We start from the raw sequence: 8,816 nt of genomic DNA on the forward strand, positions 1-8,816 counted from the left end.
CTCTTTTCCCTTCTCCTTGATGCATTGTCCCTCCTTTGTATTGGAAAGAAGATGCCTCCCCTTGACCTCTGTTTCCCCGCTCTGTTGCCACTGCTCATTTGCTTTTACCCACACAACACTCTTGCCTTCTGACTTTGATCATTAATTTCTCTGTCAACATTGCTCCTCTTCTCTGCTTCCTTTGCCAACCTCTCTGCCCTTTCATTCCTCAAGATCCCCATGTGAGCTGGGGTCCACAGAAACACAACACAAAGCCCCTTCCCTGCACCTTTCCTCCACTCTCTGATTATATTGATTACTAAATTTTGATGAGCTTTTGATGCTCCTGTTTTGATGCTTGTTAATGCTGATACTGAATCACTACAAGTTACTGCCTTCTGGATGTTGTTCTGATAAACCCACTGAACTGCCACATGAATTGCAACAAATTCAGTAGCAAATACACTAATGTAATCTGATGTTCTTTTGCTATACTCAAAGTTTCTAGAAGGTGCAGACACAGTTGCATCTGTTTGTGTGTCCTATATATGTATATAGACTTAGCTAATTGTCCAGGACGGCAAGAATATTTGTCATCGAAGTTCTCGGCTTGTCTCTCAACAGGTCAGTGTCGTATCCACAGCGGTGGGGAAGTGAAGGGTGTGTCAAAAAGAACATGCACTTTGCCAGCAGATGTTAATGTTCAACCAAGTCTCAAAGTTTACAATATAAACTTTAAGTGGGAAGGCAGAGGAAACAAAAGGGCGGACCTAAAATCTGAGAAGTTCAAACTGGCAAATATAATCTTACATGGGAATCAATCAGGGAACAAAAACCCAAGAGGGCGATTGTGGCAAAATTGGGAGATGAAATGAAGTTGTTGCTGAAAACCCTAATCTGGGGAGTTTTGCCCCAGGAATAGTTCTGGTGAACCAGGTGTGTGTTAAAAAAATGGTCCAATGTTTCAGCTCACCAAAAGGCACGAGACAGTGTTTCAGAATTTTAGGAAAACCTTTTTTATGACCATGTTTCGCATTAAACTTCTCAGGGTTACCAAAAATGGCCAGAATAGAGGTGGCAGAGGCTGGTGTGTAGCAGCGCACGAGGGGAGGGAAGTGAGAGGAAGTGGTGTTTTCAGTCTCTACAGGGAGGCAATCACCACGTTGATGGGGGCATGAACATGCTGTGACTGGAAGCAATATTATCAATCCACGATAGCAATGCTAAAAGCACATCCACAGTGTATCCAACGTGCACACACAGTTCTCTGCTGTACAACACAGTAAAACTGGTGTTTTGAAATGGGGACCTGATTTTTGTTTTGAAGTCAACAGACACACAGGCATCATAGGAACAAAAACACACACTTGGAAGGTCTAAAGCACATGATGGGGACTTCAGGGAGACAATTGAACAATTTGGTTTTTCATATAGTGGCTCAGGCTAATTGCCAGCATATTAGTACACTGTGCAAAGCTCACAGGTTAAGTCACTCAAACACACCATCAGACAAACCCATTGTCTTGGTAGATGTCTGACTTATCAACATGGAAACAGGTTGAACTACTGAGCAGGAGGATTTTGAGTCCCAAGTCTTTCTGCCAACAGTCGTTAATGAAGGAGGGTCAAACAATGGCTCCGTATGAGTGAATGACACTGGTGTGGGATTATTTTAATTTATTGGATCAGAACCTGAGATTATAACCTGCCGAATGTCCACTATAAGAAATGAAATGAGTTTTTCTCGCTGTGGAATGATTGCCCTCTTAATTCACATGGTAAAAGTTGTTTTATTTATCTTACACAAGATTTCCAACTGAGATTCATACTTGTAAAATGGATGATTACACAGTTGTCACATTTATTGATCTAACATCATAGCACTGGCATTTATTTCTATTCACATAGGCAAAAATCACAGATATACTTTGATTTTTATTGTCCCACTGTCTCCATCTTCTGGTGTTAAATTGTGGTTTTCAAAAGTTTATTTCAATGAAAACATTTACAATTGTCAAGAGAGCTGCCCTTTCGTAAGTTTCTTCTTTTCCTTTTGTCAACGGGACAACCCCAGTGCCCCCTCCTGGACACTGGGGGTCTTACAGGTCCCCAGTGGAGTGACGGGCTGTGCCTGGGTGCTGCCTATTAAATGGCACAGTCCCCGTCTCTCTGTCTCTCTCAGCGGGACGTCCCGGCTGCTGGCTGTGCTGACAGTCTCCGCTTCTATTCTGTTATTTCCCTGGACATTCCTCCAAGCCATCGTTTGTAGATTGCTGTTTGCTAGTGATTTTGTTAGCACTGAAGCCTCATCTGTTTCACTTTCAACAGTCAGTGAAGGTTAGAGCAGCGTCCAAAATCTGCAGAGGTGCACCTTCAATATGCTGAGTAAAATATTCCGTCTGATAGATGTTATTTCTGTTTGAATCTCTGGTGGATAAAATCCTCTTCAATTAATCTTTGGGTCTTGTAATGGTTTCATTACAAGGGACATCTTAGGTTTTCTTTCTCAGTTTCTGTCATGCTTTCTGGAATTGTCTTTTTCATTCTTCTTTTGATCTTCTTATTGTCTGTGGTGAAAGGAAATGGAAGCACAATAATAGATGCTGTCAGGTGTAAGCCTTCAGAAACTTGTTGATCTGTTCATAACAATAGATGACATAAATGTTTCAACAAAAGTAGTGAAACGTACGTTTGAGCACCACTGCTGTTGTGCAGATTAGAAGAAAAACACATGAAAATGTAACAATGCTCAAAATTTTCCACAATATCCAATTAACAGTTGCGTAAAGAATTTCTCTTCCATCAAGTGTGTTTCCATCTGAAATGAAAGGGAAAATCCATCATTATTAATTAAAACACAGTAATAAAAATAATAATTATGACTGTAAACTAATAATGTTGATGCTGACAAATGTAGCTGACACAATTTACACTATTGTTACACTACAGTTACATTTGTTATTTTCACACAGCTCAAGTCCAGTATTTCTCAAATCAGATGTTTCAAAACACCTCAATCATTTGAAACTTGAACACAAAGTTAAATTAGCCTGTATTGTTTTGACTCAATAACCAATAAATAATAAACGTTAAATGTTGTTAATTAAATGGGAAGAAAAAAAACTGTGTTGAGACCGAAAAATCTCTAAAATAAGTTTCAACAGCATCGAAACAGCCAGAAAAGACCAGAGAATCACCAGGAACGTTTCAGAGCTTCTTCATGAGGGACTTTTACCAGAGTACCCAACACACCAGAACCCCCCCAGCAACAATAAGATCCCACTGGCCTGTGTGCAGCCTGGATCACGACTCAATAACAATCATGCAGCAGTATGTAAATGTAAAGTTCTCACCCACATGACAGTGATGGTTCTGTCTTCTGTTTGGACAACACAGCCATAGATGTTGGTGTGGATCAGGGGGACCTCAGCTGTCAGGATGAGGATCACTGATCCATCCCCAGAAGGCAACGGGCCAGTTACAGTGATCCAGTTTGCCTTGGTGGCCCCGTCTTCAGTCAGAGACACTGAACGCACTGATTTGTCAGTACTGGTGACGTGGCACTTCAGCAATGCCTTGGTTAAATCAACAGGGTTGGCAAACACACGGAGATCTGCAGGAGGATAGAAAAGGTGATGATCAGGGTTGTCTGTTGTCACTCTTTGAACAGTGAACCACGTGTGTGTGTGTGTGTGTGTGTGTGTGTGTGTGTGTTGTGTGTTGTGTGTTCACCTGTTCTTTTCTCAACTTCTCTTAATTTGATCTGATGGATCATTTTTGGACATTCTTCATTGATGAAGTGTCCAAACAAATGGTTCTGGGCGTCATAGCCGTTCCACAATTTTTAATAATTCTGCAGAAGGAGACAGGGCTTTCCATTTCTGAGCTCCAGCATCAAACTGAATGAAACCCTCTCCATTCACTGCCCAGTTGTCAAAAGCAGATTCGAGCCTCTCGTCTGACGTGATGCAGCCACGCCGCCGCTGAACATCTACAAGGATTGTTTTATGTAAAATGTTCAGTTCATCTTCAACAAATTAAACACGTTATAAAGCAAATGTGCTACAAACTTACTCCGTGTGTGATTGATGAATTGAGAAATCTCTTTGAGAGCATCAAAAACATCATAACATGCTGGTCTGCAGGTCCCAGGTAAGTTGTGGGATTCCAGGACGGGTTTGAAGTGTTCTTGTTGTGTCCCACTGTCACAGTGAGAGATCACAACTCCATCAAACTCTGTAACTTGTTCAAAATGGAGCCCAGATCCAGGCTGAACACGTCCTGTAGACAAGAACTCAAGAGAATGGGAACCTGAAACACACAAACAAATGGAGTCAAAACTCTGGACCCTCACAGTGGGATCAGCGGTTCTGATTTTTTTAAAAGAGATGAATCAACATTCAAAAACATTTAGAAACTAAGAAACTTTCTAATTTCACATGATTGATCACTTCAGATTAATCTGTTTATTCTTTACAGGATCGTCAGTGCACAAATATACAGAAAAGGCAGATTTGAACAGCAAAGAACTTAGAAATATGAGTAAAAACATTCAAAAATAAATTTCCTCTCCTTTATTAAAGCTTCCACAGGACTAAGGACATTCACTCATGAAGATGTTGCTCATGCAAACACATCTTCAGCCAATAGTAAATAGATCAAATGAACTTCACATCAACAATTTTAGTTAATTAAAATAATTCCTTAATACCTTAATGGATTACTATGACCTGGCTGAATGAAAACCTACATGGAGATAAACATTAACATTTAAATTTACGTTCAGATTTGGGTTAATCTTTGGCATTTAGGCTCATAATTTTTTAATTAATTAATTGTGATGGTAAGCGTTGAACACAGAGCTGCCATTTCCAGAGGAGTCCCTCTGAGCTCTAAATGGCAAAATGCTGAGTGGAGTGGCCTTAATGCAATTCTTTAGGTCTGCTCCAACAGCCACGTCCTCTGAGAGGTCCAGATGTGGAGAGCAGGGTAGGAACGCTTCCAGAAAAATCCACCTGAACAAGTGCATTTTCCACACATTTCCAATTCTGCACAAAGGCTACAAGAGACGTCCAATGAGTTAAAGTAACTTGGAATCAAGTTAGACTGTTGTTCAAAGTACATAAATGGAGGAGTTTAAACCAATGTGTCATAAAAGAGACCCCACAGACCCCAATTCAGTCTCTCCTTGTCTTTACAGATACTGCATCTCTCACCAAAGAAGAAAGACAGCAGAAAGTGACTTTACTAAAGATATCCAAAAAAATAAGAGACGAAATGCAGCAGGTACAGAAGATTAAAATAGTTACAACCAATAAATAAGGTTATGGCTACTAAGTACTCCCTAAGAATGGGGAAATTTGTTCTTGTGTAACATCTGCTTCAGTGCACTGTGTTGTGCTTCAAGAATGAACCTTTCATGTGTTTTTCTTTTTCATGTGTTTTTCTTTTTGCATGTTTGTTTTTAATTGTGTTTTTCTTCTTGTTTGCACTTGTGATTTTTATTCAATTACATACACTTCTTTGGTCAATGACATATGGATACAGTTGGTTAAAGTTTGTCTGTTAAAAGTATTGATTGGGGAATGTTTGTTATCTTTAAAAATGTGGCGAGAGCAGTTCAAGTTAACGCTGAATGGTGGCCAGCCCAACAGTACTCATGCTTTAATTCTTTACTTACCATCAAACAGCAAAACTAATTTTGTATTATCACATAAAACAGCATTCAGTTTCACCTTTTTGCAGTTTAGGTTGGTCTGATTGTACCTCTGCTAAGGGGTTGTATATCACACTAATCATATTCTTTATCAATTTATTTATTGCTATGCGCACGTTTCTGAATCAAATAAAGAATTGAAAAAAAGTCAGCCTGTTCATAAAATAATAAGTGGTTCTAGTGTGCTTTCTCTTTCGGTTCTATCCCATTCGCTTGATATAGCTTCTCTTCACCTTTGTGCCTTGGAGAAAAACCTTTGAGCTGTGATAAGTTTGAGGTTGAGCTGTTCGAACTTAGTTTAAGTCTATTTCATTACTTTGAGAAAATATTACGTACCACATTTGGCTGCTGACAGGTAGATCCACAGAACCAAAAGACACTGGTTCTTCACCTTCTGTGGCTCATACTCCCCGAGAATGGAGGCATTTGTTATTTCTCAATAGCCGCAAAAAGATTTGTCACGGAACTTCTCAGCATGTTCTTATCAGATCAGTGTTGCAGAAATGGTGGTGTCCAGACAAGACGACCACAGAGTAGCTGGACTTAGAACCACGCCCCAAAACTCGATCGAGCATTTTTCTGGAGCACTCCTCCGCGTTCGCTTCAAATCACGTGACTGATGACGTTTGGAACCTCTTCACTGCTTCATTCTGACTGAATCAGCTGACTGGTTCGGTTCAGTGGGCGGGGCTTTTAGCGCAATACGTTGCCTGTCTGGTCAATACCTTTTGGATTGATTTTGATTAGCGTTCGTATTGCTATCGGTTTGCTTTCTTATTGCTTTGCAATGGAACCAACCAGGAAGAGATCTCAAGTCTGGGACCACTTTGAAATGGTGCCGCCGAACAAGGTAAGTGTTACAAACGTATTATTCAACTCTTATTCACACAGTAACAAATAATAAACCACACACACATCTCATTTTTAATTTGCAGGTGAAGTGTTTGCTTTGTTCCCGACATATATAATAACACGTCATCAATGATGAGGCATTACCGAGCCAAACATGAGAATGAAGCTGGTGCTGCTGTGATGACGTTTCCACCAGGTGAGTGGGTGCTGTTCAGGCAATATTAAGAGTAACTTTTAAACTTTACTGCGTAGGTTTGGGTGTATAAAATTAGTTAATTAACTAAATTAATCTTGTTCTGCTAACTTCCATATTTTATGTAGCAGGAAGCAGGAGCTTGATGAAGCTCTAGTGGATTCATAGTGAAAGATTCCCAGCCTTTCACTGTGGTGTCTGATCCTGGCTTCCGTGCTCTGGTGGCTAAACTGGATCCCACATGCACCCTTCCATCAAGGCAGACAGTTAAGCCATGGTGGAGAGGAGGGAAGTGGAAGAAAAGGAGAAGGCCAAGGCAGCCCTGCAGAATGTTGACAGTGTCAGCTTGACTGCAGATATGTGGACTTCCATCAACATGGATGCGTATCTCGCCGTCACCTGTCATGCTATTCATGCAGGTGAACTCTCCACCACCCTGGTGGGAGTTCGGCCTTTTCCTATCAGTCACACAGCAGAGAACGTCGCTGGAACTGCTCGAGAGATTTTAAGGGAATGGGCTCTTGAAGAGAAGGTGAGGTGCTTGGTGACTGATGCAGCAGCAAATATTCTGCGGGTGCAGCAAATATTCTGCGGGTGCAGCACGCCGTCTGCCTGGCTCACGCACTAAACTTGATTGTCAAAAAGGCCATGGATGCTACTCCTGGGCTAGATAATATAAGATCAAAAACGAGGCGGATGATCACCTATTTTAAATCAAGCACCACCGCTAAAGAGAAGCTGCAGCAGATCCAGGTGCAAATGGGCCGTCCTGTCACAAAACTAATAATTGAAGTAGACACAAGATGGAATAGCACCTATGAGATGCTGCAGCGTTTTTATGAGCAGAGGGATGCAGCTGCAGCTGCTCTGACCACTCTGCCCACAGATTTGGACCTATTGACTGCAGATGACTTTGAGTGTGCATCTGAGTGTAGGAAGATACTGTCACCTTTTCATGCTGCCACCGTAGAGCTCTCACATGAAAAGAGGTGTCGGGATCAAAAATAACACCCCTGATAAAAATGCTGAAGCATGCTTTGAGTGAGCTGATGGCACAGAACTCAAACAAAACGGCAAAAGACCTTGGCATAAACCTCAATAGAATTATGAATGATAAACTCAGTGGGATAGAAACCACAAGCATCTTCTCTTTATCATCATTACTTGACCCAAGATTTAAAACACTCGGATTCCAAAGCCCTTCAAATGCCGAGTCAGCTGTGCACCGGTTAAAATCGGAGTGTGCGGCATTGTTGCAGAATGCACCCACCCAAGAGGACCCGCCATCCACTTCAACAGCACAGCCAGAACCAGCTGCTTCTTCCCAAGGTACAAAAATGATAGAATTTGGATCAATAGATTTATTTGCATTGATTCATGTACAGACTAAACTTTATGTAATGTTTTATTTTGAGTCATTGATCTGTGGAAGCTGTTGGACAGGGATGCTGAAGAAGCAAGAGCGTCCAGGAATGCCACCGCTGATGCCATAGTGGAGGTGCAGCGTTATCTGTCAGCCCCTCCACTTGAACGATCACAGGACCCTCTGGTGTACTGGACGACAAACAAAGCCCGATACCCAAACCTGCACCACCTGGCAAACCAGTACCTCGCAACACCAGCATCCTCTGTGCCCTGCGAGAGGGTGTTTTCTAAAGCCGGGGAAATGGTTTCAAAAAAGAGAAACCGCCTCAAACCCTCGACTGTGGAAAACTGTTTTTTAAATAAAAATGCATAAGCACACCAGTTCACCCAAGCACCTTAGGCCCATACCCCCCATCTGTTCCTAAAATATATAGAAAAATAATATAATAATAATACAACATCAAAAGTGCACAAACAGCAAAACTCAAAGTGCACGCTTGCTGGGTCATCAACCTTTTGCATGGCTGCAGTACCACCAATGCGCCAGCAGATGGCGCCCGCGTTCGAAATGATTGAAGCTTCGAGTAATGAACCAATTTTCAACACGATGGTCCAAAAGGGTTCAAAGCCTGATGAAGCCTCATTTGGACATCACTAGTTGTGGTGCTTTGTGGAGTGTTGCCCGAGTGTTGCGTTGTTGGTGTGGCTTCG

At 41.6% G+C, this 8,816-nt stretch overlaps 3 long non-coding RNA genes across 3 annotated transcripts; 1 reads left to right on the forward strand and 2 right to left on the reverse strand.

Moving 5' to 3' along the window:
- Positions 1–1,749: 1,749 nt before the first annotated feature.
- Positions 1,750–3,328, reverse strand: LOC130520947 (uncharacterized). The gene is made up of 2 exons (XR_008949123.1): positions 2,669–3,328; positions 1,750–2,546 (listed from the first exon to the last, which is right to left on the reverse strand). It is a non-coding gene; the product is annotated as an uncharacterized LOC130520947 (long non-coding RNA).
- A 7-nt stretch (positions 3,329–3,335) lies between these two features.
- Positions 3,336–6,280, reverse strand: LOC130520946 (uncharacterized). Its single transcript, XR_008949122.1, has 4 exons — positions 6,032–6,280; positions 4,054–4,290; positions 3,712–3,970; positions 3,336–3,592 (listed from the first exon to the last, which is right to left on the reverse strand). It is a non-coding gene; the product is annotated as an uncharacterized LOC130520946 (long non-coding RNA).
- On the forward strand, positions 3,513–4,052 carry LOC130520948 (uncharacterized). The gene is made up of 2 exons (XR_008949124.1): positions 3,513–3,611; positions 3,839–4,052. It is a non-coding gene; the product is annotated as an uncharacterized LOC130520948 (long non-coding RNA).
- Positions 6,281–8,816: the final 2,536 nt, after the last annotated feature.

The sequence above is a fragment of the Takifugu flavidus genome, unplaced genomic scaffold (assembly GCF_003711565.1).
Source record: "Takifugu flavidus isolate HTHZ2018 unplaced genomic scaffold, ASM371156v2 ctg608, whole genome shotgun sequence".
Lineage (NCBI taxonomy): Eukaryota > Metazoa > Chordata > Actinopteri > Tetraodontiformes > Tetraodontidae > Takifugu > Takifugu flavidus.